The sequence below is a fragment of the Podarcis cretensis genome (genome assembly GCF_951804945.1).
Source record: "Podarcis cretensis genome assembly, chromosome: 2".
In the NCBI taxonomy this organism is placed as follows: domain Eukaryota; kingdom Metazoa; phylum Chordata; class Lepidosauria; order Squamata; family Lacertidae; genus Podarcis; species Podarcis cretensis.
This window is the reverse complement of record NC_137171.1, coordinates 85,574,785-85,596,502: the sequence shown is the minus strand read 5'-3', so window position 1 is coordinate 85,596,502 and position 21,718 is coordinate 85,574,785. Positions and strand designations below refer to the sequence as shown.

General features: G+C 43.9%; 1 long non-coding RNA gene across 1 annotated transcript; it reads left to right on the top strand.

The window, feature by feature from the left end:
• Positions 1-8,555: 8,555 nt before the first annotated feature.
• On the top strand, positions 8,556-20,670 carry LOC307210203. The gene is made up of 3 exons (XR_013835918.1): positions 8,556-8,763; positions 14,947-15,113; positions 20,239-20,670. It is a non-coding gene; the product is annotated as an uncharacterized lncRNA (long non-coding RNA).
• The last annotated feature ends 1,048 nt before the right edge of the window (positions 20,671-21,718 follow it).

The window sequence follows — 21,718 nt, the reverse complement described above, 5'->3', positions numbered from 1 at the left end:
ATGCTCAAACTAACTGAGCTATCCAGGCATAACTCCCACCCAGCTGAGATTAGACAGGCAGCCCCTTTGCTGAGTTTCATACAGATGGCATAGGCTTTCTTATTCCAGCAGGTGTTTTAAGGTGGTGTTCAGGTTTCTGATTGATTTTTGGGTTATTTTTTCTTGTTTTGTCCTTTGTATGCCACTTGGAAATGCTAATGATTAAGCAGTATATTATACAGTCAAACCTCAGTTCCCAAATGCCTCCATTTTGGAATGCTTCGGCTCCTGAATGTCGAAAACCCGGAAGTAATTGTTATGTGGCTTCTGTTTTGAGTTTCCCTATTGCACTGAGACTTCCGCTTTCAGTTTTCGGTTGTTGAACGTTTTTTAAATCGAACAGTCTTCTGGAACGCATTACATTCGACAGCCAAGGTTTGACTGTACCATAAATAAATAAGCATGTGAACCCAGTCACCCTTCAAAATTCACACATCTGCAAATTTTACAGTGCAGTTCTCCAGCAAAAAATTGTTTCATTGCTGAAGAAATTGCATCAAGCTGTACTGCATATATTAGTGAAAATAATATAAAATGCATTGTCTTAGGGAGAGTTGCTTATAAAATGTGTATATCAGGCAAAAATGCATGTATATTAGGAGAATATTGCACTAAAAGGATGACAATTTTTTATGAGGGCTTTTTTTGTAAAATTGTAAATCGATGTGGAAATGTAGAGAACACAACTTAAGACTGGGGTGGGGGAAGGAACTGAGCGAAACTGAAAATGATAGGGGGCATTTCCAACCCTACCTGGGTATGCCAGGGTTTGACCTTCATGCAATGCTCTACATCTGAGCTGCAGTCCTTCCCCAGAGTAGCCCTCAGTGTAAATGAGTATGAAGGGGGGGGGGGAGAAAAGTGAGTCACACAATATCACATGTTTCTGTTCGGCATGGTGAACCCACATTAGTGATGGCAAATGTGAAATTAAATGCAAGGACGCCCTAGAGGCTTTTACATCCTCACACAGAGACCTCTAGGGATGTCCTCATTTTTGGCATTGGGTAAGTTCTTCACCCTGGGGTGGGTGGACCGTCGTGGGCCAAAGTGCAGAGTGAGCATGGAGGGAAGACAGTACTGTTCTTATGCTGGTGAAGCCTGACATCAAAAGGGAGCCTAATCCAGAGTGCAAGACCCTGCAAGCTGTCATAAACCACAAGTATCTGTCCTGGATACTTTCCCAAATTGACCAAAGACTGTACTGATTGGACACGGCTTGTCTATGTCTTATGGTAGATTATGCACACTGTGACCACATAGATAGCGTCATCATACATATACACAATTTTTTGGTTTTTTTAATGGATCTCTCAAGGAACCCAGGCTGAAAATTCTCCATGAAATCTGAACTAACTCCTAGCAAAATTCTCCATGAAATCTGAACTAACTCCTATCCCAGAGTGTTTTGGATTTTTTTAGGTAGTGGTGGTGGGAACATAAGAATTGTTCTCAGGATTTCCTGTTTGGAAGTGGCGACAAGGGCGAGCTGGGTTCAGTTTGCAGTGCTGTCATTCTGATGCTTGTCTCTAGATTTCAAACAATTTCTTTTCAAAAACCACTAAAATGCCAGGAGAGTCACCAGTAATCCGTGCTATGGTGCTTAAAAGTGTAGTGTTTATTTTTTATTTTTTTAAAAAAGAAAGCTGATGCATTTAAAGCCATTAAACTCCTGGCCCAGACAGGAATATTCCAGACTAATTTGCTGATAATTCAGTTTTCTTTGAAAAAATCTATGTCCCCTTCTCCTCACAGTGATATAGAATGAAATCAGTACAGATCAGTACCATTCTCCCTATTTCTCTGTACCACCGACCTTACAACATTCACTGGTGTTTGTAGGCCAGCGGGGACACAGCAAAAAGAAAGTGAAGCCACAATGAACCCAACGTATCTCTTTGTTCTTCTGGTGGGGTCTATGGAAGCAAACAAAATAGATGGCTGCCTCACTAACCTCAGCACTGATGGTCAACACAGAAGAAGGCATATAGATGGCCCCCTTGAGACTGGTGTGTGTGTATGTGTGTGTATTCTGCCACATGTGACAGACAATACATTAGTGGTGGATTTATACTGGATTATCCACACCTCATTCCAAATTATTAGCTGTTCTGCAATGTTTCCCCAGTGTCGCTGCATTACTGCCATGTGCAGGCAAAAGCTTGCACTACAGTGCAACCAGTGCCAGATTTATGTATAAGCTAAACAAGCTATAGCTTAGGGCCCCACTCTCTTGGGGCCCCCCAAAAAATTTAAATAAAAAAACAACTGGATGTACATTTCCAAAATATAAGATAAAAAACAAATAAAATAAAACCTACATACAGCAACAGTGTTTTGTTTTGTGTAGACTCCTATGATGCAAGTAATGGGCCCCGCCTGCTAGCCTGCTCCCTAAAATATCACTGGTTTGCTATTATTATTTCATATTATAGCAAGTTTCTAGAGACTAGATTATGAGTCTTTGTAAATTGTGTTTCTAAAGTAACTTTTGTTATTGCCAAATGCCAGTGTGTTTGCATTATTAAGTTTGTTATGAATAAAAAATCATTTTAAGTTAGAGTTTAATAATTATTACACTATTAATATACTTCTTCTTAATTGTATTTCACTATTCATATACTTCTTCTTAATTGTATTTCAGTTCAACAATTACTTTGATAAAATACATATTTTGTTACGTGCAAATGGCTTTAGATGCCTATTAGGTCCATAAATTACCATATAGAATATATTCAACACAAAAAACAGCAACAATTTGTTGTTGACAGAGGACAGCTGGACATATAAAGGGCCCCATTACCTTCTGTAGCTTAGGGCCTCATCAAACCTAAATCCAGCCCTGAGCGCAATGAAAGCAGAGCAGAAGGTAACACAGAACATTTGTGGTATGAAAAGCCACAGGATTTCAGCAGGAAGGTACAGGACATGCGCTGATTGGCACTGAAACAGTATGTTCATCCTAAAGCATCTCAAGGCGTGAACCATTTTGAAAGCAGAATCACATGTAACCACCCCAAGATCGTCATGAGCACAAATTCTTGTGAGTCACGTAATTCAAAAAAGGGTGTCTGCAGGGTCCCATCATCTCCTAAGTGGGAGGTGCAACCGTGTGTGGTGCTCAGTTGATGCTGAGCCCATCAACACATCCCTGGAATGGCTTAAAAGGAATCTTCATGTTGCACCAGTGCCCTTCATGTTTCCCTGCCACACTTTGAGGATCACTTTTGTTGTAAGGATGCTAGGAATCTCTTCCAAGCAAAGTCCTAGAAACCACTTTATCTTCATCTAAATACTTTAGAGCTGCTTTGTGGATCATCCCCCAGACATGCTGTTTATGAGATCACCTAATACACTTATTTTTTTCTTACTCATTAAAATGCCTTTGAAGTGAAGATGATGGAGGGAAGCTGCTTGCGACACTGCCTCCCCTTCAACAGGACAAACATTCAAGAACATCTGTCCATGAGCCTGGTCGGCTAAGAAAGCCAAAATAATTTAGGCAATTGCACCCCCACGTGGTAAATCACAGTGTCTGCACCAGCAAAAGACAGACTGTTCTCAAAAAGTGCTTTCCACTTCAACTGTGCAAGCCTGTTAATCTTGTTTATTTACTTCTGGAATCCCAGTTGTTTCCAGATCCTTCTCTGAGACTGCAAACTTATTAAGGAAACAGATAGATATTTTGGGCTTTCTTGAAAGGATTTCACCTTGTATTTCTCATGACTAGTGCTATAAACAAGAATTAAATGCATAAGAACCATAATAAAGGAGGACTCCAGGCTTTAGAAGTTGGCCGTCTGACCCACTACAATAGACTCCTAGCATGCTGTTATGCTGAAAAGTACACGCTATGCACCGTGTCAAGGGCTAAGAGCCAGTGAAGCTAGCCTTCCCTCTGCCACATAATAAAAGCTGTTTTATCTAACTGCTAATACCCACATGCTCCCATAGCCATAGCAATGCTTCTTTTTTCCGTGACCTTGAAGACCTGCTTAATGAGAATCTGAGTGGTTTAGCTATGAAACTTTGACACTGTTCTGGGCAGATCTCTGGCATCTTGGTATCATTGTTGTCATTGTCATCACCTCTTCATTCTTCACTCTGCTGGATGCCCCTCTACTTTGTGTGGGAGCATTTTTGCACTTCTCAAATTAGGGGGAAGGGGCAAAGGAGACCCATCCCTCTTACCTTCTGAAATGTCCCCTAGCTGTTATTTTAAGATGCCTATGGTGGGCATGATTTGGCTAAGTTGGGAGGAAAGAACAGGACAGGGCTTGCGAGCTTCACTAACCTGCCCCCTTCCCCTATAACATGACCACTACTTATGGAGCAATAGGAGGAATCTCAAAATGCTATAAAGGCGCGTATTTTCAGAGCACACAGTGGCATTCTCCTCTGGCTTAATGTGTGAAAGGAATGTGTTATCAGACAGACTGAACTGGGAAAATAGGTTTTTTATGCCATCATAATATGCAAGGGTGCTATTTCTAGGACACTGAGGTTTCCTTGTCTTAATTGTTCCCACCACCCTCAATCTATATACCAAAAGAGCAGTGTATGAAGAGGAAGTTCCTTTTGTTGCCAGGCTTTCTCTCTTGGAAGCATCAAGGGGAGTTGAACGTTGGTTCTGTTCCACCTGCTTCTCTCTTCTTGCTCCTGAATATTGTCTCCACAATGGCCTTGCTAGTAGGTCACACAGATCCAGGTCAGACGTGCAATAATGCAATGCCTGCACATGAGAGACGTGTGCTGTCAGGCTCATTGCTTGACTTTGCCAAAATGCATTCTATATGGATGGCGTCCTTTGGGTGATATTGTTCCCCCAGGGGACAATGGCAACAATGAAGCCCGGTTTAAGTCAATTCCAAAAGAATGCCCTGTTCTCCTGAACATGGAGTCAATTCACCAAGATGATCCAAGGCTAACAATCATTCCCCTCCACACCCCAAAGCTTTGTTCCATGCAAACATCAAAAGCCTTGTTGTTCCATTCCTTTGAACTCTGCAAATTTGAGCTCCATCAAACCAAAGGAGAAACAAATTCCAAAACGAAAAGTCTCTCTCCAGTGAGGATGACCTGCCCAGGAGTACCGAAAGCTATGGGTGATATCTGGAAGACTCCCTGCTTACTGCAGTTGGAAGAAGGGCCACGCTTACAATTGCCAAGAAGGATCCAGCTGAGGTCCTACAGATTACATGTAAAATTCTTAGCAATGCAATGTATGGGTCCTTAACCAACTTTTGGGTGGGGAGCTGACATAGCTTACGACATCATATACAGTATTACTGTTATAACCAGCCTCAAAGGTTTCCTTCCGAGGGTGGAACTATGTGTTGCTAAGTAATTGTGGGCTTCCCATATCCATGTCTACCTCATAACGCTAATTCTAAACCAGGTTGGAATTTGCAGAGGGAAATCAGTGGGCAAGAAAGGGTTGCTTAACCCTCTTCCTCCCTGATGATTCTCTCCCTCTCTCTTTCCTGATGGCTTTCCACTATTCAGAGACCAGGCATAAGTCCTCTAGGGTAGCAAGGTTATTAGAATGGCCTGGGAGTGCAGAGCTGCAAAGGAGAACTGGTGATCAATCCTATTGGCATGTTGAGAACACACGTTGGTTCAGTCCATCCGGAAATCAGCATATTGAAACTTTGCCATCTAACACTGACTGCCTTATGGAAGAAAATTGGGAGAAAGAAGGAATCAGGTGAAGCTAACATTGGACCCATGGCCCAGATGGCTTTGTTTGGTGTAAGGATATGGTTTTTCATGTAGCCATACATATTATAAAGGTTGTGAACTGAAAAGCGTGATATAAATCTATGTGGTAATAAACAAACACACAGGAGGGAAATGAACAACCCATAACTCCTGAATGTGTGCACTGGGTCTGCTTTCCGTGTTGAAGCTACTTTCTTCTTTCCAGAGAATCACAGTTATTATGCAGCCACACATCATGAGACCTGAGCCTTACCTATATCATCTTTTGATTTGGGAACGGACCTCTCTGACCATCTTTCCTGACTCTCGGGCATGGTCCAAGTGTTATCCAAAGGAGCCAGGCAAAAAGACCACTAAAAATGGGGTGGAAATAAATAAATGCAACTTAACCTCCAGTAGAACTCTCTGCAGATAAGAGATGGGTAGAGACAAAGGTTCCCAGGGGATGAACATGACAACAGGAAGATGAAGGCTCTTAGCTTGGCTCCCAGAGAGATTCTCTGATGAGCTGAGATGGAGATGATATCAAAGCAAGGGTCTCCCCTCCACAGCTTTGGAGATTAAGTGATTAATGGCTTTTATTGTCATTTGCAAGATCCTAGGAAGAGGAATACTTGGCCGGATTAGGCAGGTGGAGTCTCTCTCCCCTGCCCCTTTCATTGTGCTCTCCTGACAGAGACAGTAGGACCTCAAAGAGGAGAAGCTGCAGCGATGACAGACAGGACGTGTCCCCGAAGAGTAGGCCTCCTTCATCAACCTCTTTGCCCCCTCTCTCCCTTAAGTTTGCGGGCTCCAAGTTGCACATGCCTTCATAAGGAAAAAATGCAGTGCATCCTTAGCTGCACATCTGGGGCGCGGCTACAGTCATTGAGGGCACCAAAGTGGTTAAGAGTTCGCTCGCTGTGATGGTAGGCTGCTATAACATTGAGAGCAGTTGTGCAAACATGGCCTCTTCTTACTCAACTTGCAAAATCTGCATCTCACTGAAGAAGAGGAAGAATACAGCCTTGCGGTAATGGCAGCAAAGTGGTCTCCATGAAATCTGAGTGCTTTAGTTCTTGCCTGCCAGTAGGATCCTAATAGTGTGATCCTAGGCGTGCTCAATCCTAGCCTTTTTAGGGGAGTCACAGCCCAATCTGTCCAGGACTGGGCAAACCTCAGGCTTGTTGGGGGGGTCTACTTCATTTTTGCTAGAACCCTGAGATATGGCAACCAATACCTGGTGTGAAAGAAATATGTTTAGAATTAAGTAATTCTCAGCCCAGGAAATTGGTTTGGGTACCAGAACAAAATGGAGCTCAAGGCCCTTCCTAACAAAACCCCACTACCATAAGCTTCCTTCATTTCAGCAGTGTAATTTAGGAGAACCTTTCATTGTTACTGCTATTGTAAAGCAGCCGGGAGATAAAAAAAATCTTTGCTGATCTACTGCAAATTATGCAGTCAGCCCTGATCTAACTTCTGCCCACCACTGATTTAGTCTATCCACAATGCAGATTCTTGGTATAAGACAGGGGTAATTCCACCCACTTTATGGTTAATCAAACCGTCCATTCCTTTGTGTTATGACTAGAGCGTCCGCTGCAAAATGGTGAAATGGCTGTTTGCGCCCTCTGCCATCCAGGGGCACTATTTACATACCATATGTATGTGATTCTGCCTTAGGACCACCCAATTTAAAGCCAAAAAGAGTTCTGATTGGTTCCAAATTCTGTCTCCTAGCTCAATCTATACACAAGTGAGGTTGCAATGGGCTAAAGCCCAAACGGTGTTATGTGGCTCCTGCACAACAGGATCAGGCTGACTCTAGTCTTGCCTGGTCCACTTTAAAAATGAAAACTAGACTCCTCATTGCCCACCGATGTATTCTAAATACAAGGGTTCTCTTAACAGTTAAGGCAGAACTAATCTTGTTATGTGAAGGCCAAAGCTCAGCAGTAGCGGAACATCAGGTTTGCACCTGGAAGTTCCAAGGTTCCAACCCCGGAATCTGAATGACCCTCTTCTGAAGCCCCAGGGAACTGCTGCCAGTCAGTGTAGTCAATACTGAGTTAGATGGGCCAGACTGCTTCCTGTGTTAGGGCTATAAGTATAGGCTGTTGCTTATGGGCATATCAAATGACGTGACGGAGCACAGTGTGGTCCAGCATTTGTTTCAGAAGGAAAGCAAAATTCCCCAAGCCAATCTGCTGCTGGTGGTCTGGAGTCTGGAGCCGCAGAAGAGATCAGGAAGGACTAAGGCACAACTCCTTTCAGGTGCTTATTTGATTAAATCCACTGCACAAAGAGCATAGCCTGGCAAAGCCAGGTGTTGTCATCAGTGCTTTTTTCTGGGGGGGGGGCGCAGGGGTACACATACCCCTAAACATTTTGTGAATCTAAGTTTGGCCTCATTGAGGGGAAGTATTTCAATACGAGTAGGAAAATGAGAGTACCCCTAAACATTTTTTTAGGGGGGAAAGCACTGGTTGCCATTTGGCAAGCAGTCCTCCGTGCTTCACTAGTTGTACCAAACACTATACCTGGGAGCACAGGAAGTCTTCAGGATGAGGAACATGTGGTTAGATTCTGGAGATATATATATATATATATATATATATATATATATTGTCCATGTTTATGCAGCACATCCTCAAATCTGAGATGGGAGGGGAGAGAGATCACAAATGCTAGGTGCCTGAGCAGGAGGCCGATGCACCCACCTCCATTTTTTGTTAGAAGCCCTCAGGAGTCCCTGGGCTAGGAGAAGCAGGAAGACCCTTCCCATGGTGAAATCAGGTGGGTTTGGGTTGGTGCAGAAGGAGGAGGCTGGCTATCTGTGTTTTGTTTCCTTTGGTTGGAAATCCAGTTGGTAGTTAGTGCCTCTGAGAGTCTGTTATGTGCCGGTGCTCAGGGCCCAGCCCTCCCCCCACGACGAGGAGGTACAGTTTGTGAAATACACTGAGCTTGCGGTTGACCAGAGTCTGAGGCCGGAATTCATGCACTGCTCTGTATCCTGATGTGGTAAGAAAGCTCAGGCCCATATGCAGGAGGCTGAGGTGGGGGAATAACCAAGGCTGTGAGAGGCAGCAAAGAGGCTGAGAAAGGCCTCTGCCAAGGAACCCGAGGGGAGGCTTTTGCTCTGAGGGCCTCCAAAGCTCCGGAAGGAGCGACCTGACCCTAACGGAACTGTGATAAAAATGAATGTGACACTGGAACCAGAAAGATTAATGTCCAAATTGTCAACAAAGGAGAGAGTGGTGGTGGAGTGTGTGGGTGTGGAGGGGATGTCACAAAATGAAGGAAACAAAGGAGTGGTGGGACTCAAACAGACACTTGGAGAAGGATGTGAACCGTCCAACGGAGACCACAGATCTAACTCCATAGTATCCCTGGGCTCCGTCAGTTGCCTGAAGGAAGAGAGTGGAACAATCTGGAATCTCCTCAGGGAGATTTGCTTCAGCCGCCCTCCTTGCCTGCTAAATATCTGCTTCTGTGCGTTTTTGATCTGCTGGCTACCAGATCAATCTCACTCAAGTCTCTCCACGGGTTTTCTCATCTGTAATCCCACCAAACGCTGGTGTTTCAGTGATACATCTCAGCAACTGCCGCCGCCCCCCCCCCACTGCTCTTGTTCTGAGCTTTGTGATAGCCTCTCTCGCCAATTTTCTGATTGTACCTCTTCCATGATACTGGCTGAGAAGTTTTCCACCCACATAAGACCATCCAGGCCTCAGCAGCCTCTTTTCTGATTAAGAAAAGACTGAATAAGAACGCTGCTCCCATGATGTCATGGTCTATTATTTACATGTATTCGTCACCGATTAGCCTAGCCCCATACAGCAGTGATCAAATAATACAATAAATATCAAATCAGATAAAACAGCAGCAGCATAGGCACGAGCAAGCAAGCAAGCAAGCAAGCAAACAAACAAAGAAAGGAAAACAATGTAGGCGAGAGAGGCCAAGGACAGTAAGGGCAAAGGAGACGGGGAAACACAAATCGCAGAAGTTGGAGGCCTCCAGGCAAACAAAGGGCACTACGCAGTGTTACAGCAGCATAAAAATAAAGCATGTGTTCAAAGCCTGCAGGAAATTAGGCCAAAAGTGAGGTGCTTTTCAATCTTCACAGAAATGAGTATGAAATAAGAAGAGGAGAGTTGTCTCAACTCATAAGGCAGGCCTAAAGTCATGGCAGCCTTCACTAACTTGCTACCCTCCATATGTTTTGAGACTACAACTCCCATCAGCCATGGGGCCTGGAGGGTGCTAGGTTGGCGAAATCTTCAGCAACTGCATCATTCAAGTGTACACACAACCAGTGGAAGCATCAATTGCCAGTGGGCTTTCACACTGAACAGCATTTGCATCTAATGCATCGGTTACATATAGCCTTTTTTTCTTGTTGTTGTTGTTCCATGTTCCAAAGCTGCATCCTATATCCATACTTGCTGAGTGATTCTGGAATAAGCAGCAGTCCTTAGATAACAGTTAGGTTTCATCCTCCTCCCTTTAAAAAAAAAAAAAAAAGTAGGAGCACTCCTGCACTTTTCCCCATCTGCATGTACTTGCCTGGAAGATTATCTTGTCTCTAAACTCTCCCTCCTCCTAGTTCAGGGCACACAAGTACAGTTCTAGTACCAGCTTAGTCTGATGATCCAGTGGAGGATCAAGGAGAGACCAGATTTTCAACTGGCTGCCATGCTAAGTCTGTCATCACATTTCCTTGGCCAGCTGTTATCTAGAAACTGCCTTTTCCAGAGCTGAAGATGGTGCGACATTTACAAACAGGGCTCTGTTATTTTCAATGTCTGATATTCAGACAAACACTGCTTCTGACCATGGAGGCCCCACTGAATTGTCCAATTCCCTTTCGAAGCCGCCTAAGCCATTGGCCATCACCACCACGGCAAGGTGTTCTGCAAGTTAATAATGGGGCGGGTGAACAAACACTTTCTATTCTCAGCTTTCAGCCAATCCATTTTAGTGAGCCACCCAGGTTTGTTGCAGTAGTTTGAATCACTTGCACGTTCACACTTTTACTCCAGTGAACCAGACAACTGGTTCGCGTGAAACAGACAACTCTGTGCAGCTCTGCCTTTCCCACCAACTGTCTTAGATGGCCATCTAGTGGCTGCCAGGCCTCACGGCAAAAGCTTGCCTTCTTATGAGAGTGAAATCGCAGAAACAGGACAGTGAGGCAGAATTTACTTATTACAAAGCATCTGCCCATAAGGCATTTTCAGGAGGGGGGAGGAGGAAGGAGGAAGCAGGGTATTCATTAGGATCGATTCTATGCATTTTTAAAAGGCAGATCAGATGATTCCTCTCCCCAGATTCAGCCCGTACATGTGAGGTGGCCAAGAGAACACCTGTCTCCCATTCCTACCTGATATGCTTGTGCCACTTCCAATGTGTCTCAAAGTCCATGCAAGAGACGTAGCCTTGGAATGCAGCCTACATGCATAAAATCCAACTGAAACAGGACCAAACTGCAGAGCCAATAACTGGATTTAATAGGAAGCTGACATACCAAGCATGGGCATAACCAGTATTTTTTTGGAGGGGGGAGCAGGCCTTTTGTGGGGGGGGGCAGAACCTCAGTTACCTATGTATTTGTTATTGATTTTTATTGCTAGGGGTACAGCTGCCCCTTCCTGCCCCCCTTGACTACGCCCATGATACCAAAGCAGACCATTGATCTACCTTCTTCAGTACTGCCTACCCTGACTGGCACCAGCTCTCCAGGGCTTCATGGCAGAATTCTTTCCCAGCCCTAGCTGGAGATGCCAGGGGGTGAACTTGGGGGCTTCTGTGTGCAAAGCAGATGCTCTACCATCGAGCTGCAGGCCTTGCGTTGACCCCGAAAGCAATTGCCCTGCACACAACCATCTTTTATGCATTTAGGCTGTATTGTAATGCCGCAGCCCCACGTGGGCAGCAAGACACATTGGGAGTAGGGCAGACACACCAACCTGGTGGGAAATGGCAGGCACACTTTGGGGCGAGGTGTTATCCTTAAAGAACAGAGAGTTTATTGTAACATGAGATTTCGTAGGCTGGAGCCTAGTTCACCAGATGCAACAAACGAAGCATCAGCAACTGTTATGGTAATTATCCAGATGCGAGGATCTGTGTGATACCCAAGTTCCAATCACAATCCAAGGGAGAAGCTATATAGCAAACCCATCCCCTGAGTCAAAACAGAAACATCCACACATCAGAGGGAGGTATCAGCAGGCTTGGTGTGGGAGCGCAGATGTGCAGAAGCGCGTGCACACACCGACTTTAGGAGAAAGAATAACCCCTAAGGCTGTGGGGGGCATAAGAGCAGAAGAGAAGCCCTGCCAGAGCAGGCCAGAGGCATGTCTATTTCAACATCCATTTCTCAGAGGCTACCTATAGGAAGCCTGCAAGAGGGACCTTAGAGCAACAACCCTCTCCCTGCTTGTGAGTCCCAGAAAATGAAATTAAGAGGCATTTGGGGCAGGAGGACAACCCAAAAACACCCCAATAAGGACAGTGGGCATGGAATGTTAACTGACATGGGGTAGGAAAGAGAGGGATGGAGTATCCATGAAAAGAGCATGGCTGGCCAAAAGGAAACTCAGCGGCAGAACATCTGCCTAGCATGTAGAAGGTCAGATTCAACCCCTTTCATTTTCAGGTAGGGCTAGGAATGCCCTCTGTCCGAAACCCTGAAGAGCCACTGCCAGTGTAGACAGTACTGACCAATGGCAACTTCCTATGTTCCTGAAGTCCTCCATGCCATAACATTTTGTTGCAACTCCCCCTTGTGAAGTCATTACAAGGGATGGGTGGATCTGTCAGTGTCTCTTTCTCCAGTTCAGTTCTCCACAGCGCCATATCAGTTTGTGATTTTTTATATATATATTTTTAAAAGTCTTCCCAAAAATTCAGCAACATCTGAGTGGCAATTCGTAATCCTCTTCATATTTATATACGGTTTTGATTCATAGATGCACTTTTGAAAAGCAATTTTCACTGAATAGTATATCAGTCCACTAATATATGCATCTTTATGCACACTTTGTCCAATCTACACAGTACATGGCCGGAAGGCCACACTGCAACATTCAGAGCAGTGAGAATGTCTAAGGATGGTGCTGCATTTTGGCTCTTGTATTGTTTTGGAATGCATGAATTAGGTAGTTCACTTCTCGATGCAATCTGAACCAAATTTCTCTCCATCCCTAGTTATGACTATAGAGATGGTGAAATGCAGTGACCGTGATGTAGTAAGCATTCTACAGAACCCTGAAGGGTTTAGAACCAGTGGCGTAGCGTAGGTTGTCAGCACCCGGGGCAAGGCAAGTAATTTGACCCCCTAACCCGTGGATTTGCACCCCCTAACCCGTGGATTTGCGCCCCCTAACCCTAACCCCCAGATGTTGCGCCCGGTGCGGCCGGCCCCCCCTGCACCCCCCACGCTACGCCACTGTTTAGAATGTAGGCTGGAAACGCAAGTCAGAGCTGCCGAGCTAAAGGAAAGAGTTCACTGAAGGTGTAATAGCAATGGGGGCAGGTGAAGGCTCACTGCAGGAGGCTGATGGTGCTTTTGAAAGTGTATTTAACACATCCTGGCTATGATTCTTCTTTCCTTCACAATGAGGCTCTGTAAGAACACACTGTATAGAAACATTTACTGTATTTGCAAATTGGGGGTGTCAGAATATGTTTCTTTTAACATGAAACATTGTAAATTTCATTTTGGTTCCATCAGCCAGGGCTGCATGTAAGCCAGAAGTCCCAGCAAGACACCCAGGATAATTAACGTCTTCTAGTGCTTTGTTTCTCCTGTTATTGGGTTGGTTTCTTTTTCCTCCGTGAAGATAGTTCCTAGAGAATATGTTTTTGCTTGCTTATTTAAATACTGATAAACTGCACTTCTATAAAAAATAGCATGGAGAGTAAAAATGCAAATATGTTAACACATATTTGTAGTTTGTAGTTAGTTTGTTTTTAGTTGTTAGCTTATTAATGTTGTTAATATTGTTTTTGTAGATTATGAGTGTTGTTATACTTTGTGAATTTTATAACATGACTTTTCTTGTGGTTGTGCTGTTTAAACTCTTTTTAAAGTTTTTTTTTTAAAAAAACAGTGTTTTATAGAAGGTGGTTGTTTTATTAAGGATTTGTCATTGTTTTACTGATGATTTGTTAATTATTTTATATGATTTATATTGTAATTCATGAGCTACTGTGTTATTTATTTTATGTAAGCAGCTTTGTGACTCACGTGAATGAAAAGTGGCATAGAAATACGATAAAGGAAAGGAAATCTCTTAGGGGTGGGGGAGAAATTTGAGTCAGTTCACATTTAAAGGCAATTTCACTAAATCCACACTTTCTGAAATGATACATGAACCAAAAGGCAGCCACCCTTCGAAATCCCTCTTCTCCAAAGTTTGTGATGCAGTCCTCCAGCCATGTTATGTGTACAAAAATGCACAGGCTAGGGTGAAAAAATGCTTTAGTGAAAGTAGCATACAAAAATGCATTACAGTCAGGAAAATTGCTTTGCAACCAACTATTAATGTTAGATAATGAAGCTTAATTGGTTTACGACCCCAATTAGCTGCAGTTTATAGCGGTCCGGCACGCTCCCCAGCCAAGCTGCGCCGATCTGCGTCTCTCCGGTTTCGCCTTGCAGAGTAAAAACACAGCGGAAAAACTGTTGCTTCAGATCCATGCAAACACATCAAGCACTTGTGTGTCCATTTTATCAGTCTTTTATTACAGCAGAACATTTACAACTCAGCATTTCTCAGATTTCCCCTGGGCTGCTAGCAGCCATGGCCACGGTCTCCTTCAGCTGCGGAGACGGAACAGTGAGGAAACAACTCCTCCCTCCTTTCGGGTCACGCGACAGGAATTGAGGGACGTCACACAGAACTCTTTAACCCTGTGAGTTCTGAAACCATTCACAGTTATGTGTACAAAAATGCACAGGCTAGGGTGAAAAAATGCTTTAGTGAAAGTAGCATACAAAAATGCATTACAGTCAGGAAAATTGCTTTGCAACCAACTATTGGTTGGGCAAAACTGCATTTAAAAAATGTGTATATTATGAAAAATTCACACTAAAATGCTGATCATTCCTTCCTTCCTTTTTTAATGCAAGCTAAAATGTGGCAAACTATGCTGGCCTCCCCACTGCCTCACTCAGTGAGATGTTTCTGCTAGTTTGCAGCTTTTCCAGAACTCTCCATCAAGGATCTGAGGACAAAGCAGGCAAGGGAGAAACAAAGTACAAAAATTCGGTTTGATGCTGTAGCTATGAGGGCAGCATTGGAACCCAGACATTCCTCTCTCTGCTCCCAGACAAAAGTCTGTGGCTCAAAATTTAGATGGTAAGCAAAGCGGGGTGGAAAGAGACGGGGTGGGGAGCTGGCTTGTTCGTATTAAGCTATGAAGCCTCTACTAGTTGTAGGTGCTCTGGAAGTTTCAGGTTACAACAAAGGATGTTGGAATGAAGTAGTGTACAATGGTTGCTTTCCCATTATTGAAAGTGTAAAATGTATCAGTTTTCTAGATATGTCTCCAGCCTTGAAAGATTGACAAAGGTTCCTTGTTGTGGAGAAATAACTATTTCTGTTTCTGAAGGTGACAGAAATGTGGGAGTCGGCAGGTTTGGGCAATTAAGAGCTCTGCCTTCACCATTTTCAGAGCAAGATATTTGTGGGGCATCCAAGGGGAAACAAACATGAGAAAAAAGGGTTTGAGATGGTGTTTTGCAAAGAAGGTGAGACGTCAGGACTGGGGATGGAAGAGAATTTTCATTCAGTATGCATTTAAAGCTGAATCTATCAAATCCACACTTTTTAAGACAATATGCAAACCAAAATACAGCTATCCTTCTGAATTTTGTGTTGCCGTTCTCCAAACCATGCATGTATTGGGAGAAAGTGTGCCTAAAATGAATATACTAGTGAAAATAACGTACAAAATTGCATTGTATTAGTGGAAATTCCTTGGGGGGGAAGGACTTTAGTCAAAATTGCATATAAAAATGTGCTTATTGGGATAAATTTGCACTAAAACGCTGCTGACCTTTTCATGCGGATTTTTTTTTTTTTTAATGCCAAATTGCTGCAAAATGTGATGAACTGAATTTAAGATTGGGAAAAAGAGAAACTAAGAGAATTGAAACTGACAGATCCTTCCATTACTAGTCAGGACACTGAATTTAGTTTTGGGACTCACCTCTGGAAAAAAACAAAAGCTGAAGCCTGCTTAATGTCAGTGGGAGATAGAGAAAGAAAGAAAGAAAGAAAGAAAGAAAGAAAGAAAGAAAGAAAGAAAGAAAGAATAACAAAAGTCCAAGAAAGAGAAGAGCCCAAGGAAGATTGAATAATTTAGGGGAGATGCAGTGCTCCAGGCCTCTGTCTGGCCCTCAGGCCATATCTTTTCCCAAGCCACACCCTCTCTCCCTAGGCCACGCCCCCCAACAGCCCTGCCATGCACTCTCACTGACTAAGTGGAATGTGGCCTTCGATTCTGATAATGCCTCTTGCTTGCTTGCCTGGATGGAGGAGATGGAAGGGTGAAAGAGAGTGTAGAGATTAGCCTACCGTACAAAAGTAAAATTTACATTCTGTGTTCCCCCACTTTTGCCTCTGGCCCCGCTAACCACTGGCATGTGGCGCCCTCAAGGCTACCCAAGGAAATGAAGTCCTTGTGCTGAAAAAAAAGTTTCCCAACCTTGGATTAGTAGTATATATATGGCAGGTCAAGATTGAAGGTCTTTTAAAAAGGGGAAAAGGCTCAAGGTGGGTTTAGATGAATGAAAGAAATGAGGGTTGCTTGACAAGAAGCAAAAGTGGGAATCCCTTGAGCAAGAGGCGTAGAGGAACAAGGAAATACGGGGCAGGCCATAGCTCAGTGTAGGATGCCTGCTTTGCATGCAGAATGTCCTGGGTTCAATCCCTGGCATCTCCAGGTAAAAGGATCTCAGATAGTAGGTGATGCCTGAGACCATGGAATGCCAGACCATTTAGACAATACTGTGGTGGGTGGACAAAATGTTTGACCTGCTATAATGCAGCTTCCCATTAGCTGGGAAGGGATGAATGTGTGAAATGGAGATTCGTAGAACATTTAGGTTGCTTCTCATTGTAACCGTTCCACTTTGGCGTTCTTGTGACAGTTGAGGAATATGTGGATAAGAGACAGGTGCCCTCCCTATGCATCCATGACTGAAATAAACCCTCCTGGATCCAGGTTTCACCTTTAAAGTCCCCATGTCCAATGGGGCTTGCTCCCAAGGTACATGTGCATAGAACTGCAGAGTTGGTTCACCGGCTGAGAAAATGGGGAAAGACCCTTCGGCTTCTTTCACCACAGACGCCTGACTGTGGTGAGAAGGGACAAGTGGGCGCTTGTAGTTTTAGGGCTCTCTGAAATCAGAGCAGGAATAGGAGCAGGGTTCAGATGCTAAGCTTTGAATTTCTTCACTGTTGTGGACTTCCTAGGCCTGGGGCATACACTAACATGTTCATCTCTGATGAAAATAAGGACATCATGTGCCTTATTATTATTAATACCCTGCCCAAAAACATAATTAAACATTTAAAAAACAGGGCTGCCTTCAGATGTCTTCTAAAGGTTGCATAGTTACTTATGTCCTTGGCTCAGGAGTTGCATAACTCCATACCCTCCTACATTTCTCCAGTGAAAATTGGGACTGTCCTAGGAAAAGCGGCACATTCCAGGATCAAATCAGATACCAGGACGGATTCTGTAAATCTGTGACTGTCCCTGGAGAATAGGAACACTTGGGGGGGGGGTCTTCTGGGGTTGCCAGTGTGGCACAGAAGCCTTTCCTGGTGCCTTTCAGGAGAGTCTCCTCCTCTGAAATTTGACTTGAAAGCAGCGTTCTATTGTAGTCAGCAGAATAGGTTGTGTGGTGTGCTTGGTTGCTGTGATGTGTGTGCTCACAACAGTGTCTCCAGTTTGTGAATGTGCCCACAGGCCCAGAAAGGTTGACAACTGTTGGCCTAGCCTAGCAACTCTTTGTTTGCGTGAATGTTACTTATTCTGCTCAAATGATGATGATTCTGACTTCTGATTGCCTCCTGATCAGGACGATCAGGATACATGACCGATCCCACCCTCTCTCTCTTTGCATTTAAATGCAGGGCTCTTTAGAAAAGTAATTTTGTTAAAATTAAAGCATGTTTATTCTATCATTCACATTCTCAAACTGAGACCATGGCTCTGAACACATTGCCTACAGCCCAGCTAATGTTAGTTGTGGCATAGGTTGCAGTGAAATCTAGGAGGCAGCCCCACTATGGTTAATTTAAAGCCAGTTGCTTGCAGTGAAAGTGGGGCTTGCCAAACTTTAACTGTAGAACTATTAGGCTACTTTTCTGTGAAAATTCAGAATCAATTTGCTTTGTCATATTATGAATATTCACCTTCAACCTAGATGTGGGCATTTCTTTATAATTTCATTGGAATACATTATTTTACCCAGACACTCCCAGCCCTTTCTTCTAGGCAGTTCTGGACCCTTAGTCATCTTTAAAAAGAAAGCAAAGAATATATGTGCCATTTTGTGTGTTTTGTACTTCTAGTTAACATTCCTAATGCACAGGAAATAAGCAAAATTAGCCATTAAAGAAGTTGTGAATTATGCGGCCATTTTCTAAAATGACTTTAAAGAAAGTTATCTTTAAAAATGATATAAAAGAAACAATCCTGAAATGGGGTATGTGTTCTTTCTAGTTGTACATGTTTTAATGGAAACGTTTTTGACATGATTAGGACCAGTTAAAAGTATCTCTGAAAAAACTGACTTCCTGTGTTTTCTTAGTGATTTGTATCTATCTACCCTGTCATATAGAGCAGTGATTGACAATATGATACTGTCCAGAAGTTGTTCAGTTACAACTCCCATTATCCCGGATTGTTGGTCATGTATGCTCATGTCAGTTGTAGTCCAACAACATCTGGAGGGGACCATATTGGCACCCCCTGACATAGAGTTCCAGGCTTACAGAATAGAGGACAAATACTTCTGGTGGAAATGGATGAAAATGCATACAGACACTTAGGAGATAGGTGATCATTCATACATTTTCCAGTATTAGACTTCACAACATAATATGGTCTGTTTTGCTGCTGCTGCTGCTGCTGCTGCTGCTGCTGCTACAGCAAGCTTGCCATGTAGGAATCCTGGATGACATTCTGACGAAATGGTTTATTCAAGGTAAGTGCCTTAAAGCAACACTACAGCAAGATGCCTGCCTTCAACCTTTTTAGGGAACAGTCCTTCTCAGTATTTTAGACACTCTCCCCACTCCATAAAAGTGAATACAATGTTCATCACAGTGCTGTGATCTGAAGGTTGGAATAACCATTGCAATGGCTTCATCCATCACAATAGTGCTCTGCCATCATCATGATATTTTGGATTCTACACCACCGTAACATTTTTTTTTAAAGTGGAAACCATTCAGAGATCCTATCTATCTATCTATCTATCTATCTATCTATCTATCTATATCTATCTATCTATCTATCTATCTATCTATCTATCTATCTATCTATCATCTATCATCTATCATCTATCATCTATCATCTATCATCTATATCATCTATCTATCATCAATGTTCCTCCTCCACACAGATATGTGGGCAACACAGGGGTATCCCACTGAACTCTGCTGGCACATATTTGGTTGGTGCTTTCGTTCAAGGCTCTGATGCACATTGGAGCTTGGTCTTAAAAAATAAGTGGAGGCGGGTGGGTGAACTCAAGGGATTGCAATTTTGCTTTGATGATCTGTTTCCTCAAAGTTTCACTTGGACAGACTTTTGTAATGGGATGAAGGCCTCCCGGAAGGCTACACATGCATGCAGCTGCTTAGGAGCATATCCTGGGCATGTGGAGAAGAGGCTACATGATGCTCCTGGCTTCTTTGCACATGGCTGTCACTATGCACATAAGGATAAGGATTATGGGCTGGGATAATGAGGGTAATTCTTACTATTCCAGCTACCCAAAGTGCCTTCCTATGGCCCCAATGGTTTGCTGGTTGAGCCACACAAAATGGCCCTCGGGGAATGGTTCTGAGTGGTTTCTGCTGTCCCTGGCAGGGAGGCTGGCCTGTCTGCCTCTCTCTGAACAGACAGTGGCAGAGATCCAGAGAGCCTTCACTTCAGAGCCATTGTAAGGTTTCCTGTCTGACGTCCTGACAGAAGCAGTGGGTCCCCAACCGCTGCTAACTCTTCGGCTTCCGGCTGGGGCTCCTGCCTGAACCCCCCCTGTGCTATCAGCTCCACACCAGATGCTTCTCAGGATACTGTGGTAAAACTGTGCAAGGCGAGAGCGGCAATTTGGGGTTTTTTCCTATGTCAGCCTCGAAGACAAATTGGACGGCGGGGTGGGTGGGGAGAGAGAGAGAAAAAAAAGATGTCCTGCCTTGTCACTGCCCATTATTCACTCTTGTTTTTCTATTGTATGTGCAGGAAAGAAGCAATGAGTCCCCCAGGCGGCTTTATGTCAAGGGCTGAAATTTGGGAGAAATCTGATCAAGTTGGCTAAGAGGGGGCTAGATGTTTTCCCAACTTGGTATGACCATATTGGATCATTTGTGTGTCCCCCTAGTGGTAAAACAGAAGCCACTACACCTTGTGAATCTCAACATTTTTGAAGAACAAGCCAAAACCTTTGTACTGAGACTAGACCCCCCAAAAGAGAGTAATTTTTAAGCCCCCCAGCATAATGACTGGTTTAGATCCTTTTCCTTAAGCAATGAATAAGAAGCTGCAGCTTAGGTCTTCCCTCTCCCCTTCTTGGATCTGTTCTGTGGACTTTTTGTCTAGCCTAGAATCGAACCTTTCTGGGTGAATGTATTCTTGTCTAAATAAAAAAAAAGATTGTTGCTTGTAAGTCGTAAAGCAGCCTTTGGCATATTTTTGCATGAGTTGCATAGTACCTCCTATACCCTTTTCCTTTCCTTAGGTTCTTCTTCCTAACTAGATGATGGACTATCCCCAAGATGTCCCTTCTCTCTCACTGCCATACCTGTTTGGATTAAGGCAGAGGTGGCTGGCATGGGGCACTTGCCGATGCCATTGCACTCTGACAACAATCAGCCCCAGCCCACACAGCCAAGGGTCAGGGCTGATAGGCAGCTGTAGGCTGTGCACAAGTTGCTAGCTTAAAACACAGCTAGGTTGCTCTTCTACTTAATTCAGATCAAAGCTGGTTTGGGGGGGAAACATATCAATGCACCAAACTTCATAAGAAACAACAGGATAGGTACAGAATAGAAACGGATCACAGTAAATGTGGTGTATACACCCAGAGGTGGGAGCACACTGGATGTGGAGTAAATGGGAGTGTGCACACAGTAGCACCTCTTGCTGCCGTCTCTGCTCATTTCCTTCCTTTCTGAGGCCTGTGTCTTACTGCAATGGGAAGACCAGGTACTTCATCATTTTAATGGTTCCCAGGAAAATGCACGCTTTTCCCAACCGCACATGGTTGGGGGAAATGGACACGCGAAATGGTATTCAGTGTTGGGAGCGCGTTGGAGAAACTGGCGTTGTTGTAAAAGCCAGACTGTACATGAGAGCTGTATGGAAGAATCAAGCATGATAATCAATCATTATAATTCAATCCATTCCTTTTTTGAAACGGGGGAAGGGCTGTGGCTCAGTGACAGAGGACGTTCTTTGTCTGCAGAAGGTCCCAGCTTCAATCTCCAGGTGGACCTGGGAATTTCCCTGTCTCAAAACCCTGGACAGCCACTGCCAGAGTGTTTAGACTACGCAGAGCTAAGTGAGCCAAATGGTCCATGAGGACCATGTTCCAATTTCTGTATATTAAACAGCTTGTTGAAGATAAACTGGGTGAACAGTGCAGCATTCTGACCACTAGATGGCGGAGAACTACTTCTCTTCACTAGTTTGGCAGCTAGAAAGCAAACCCCCAAAGGTGATG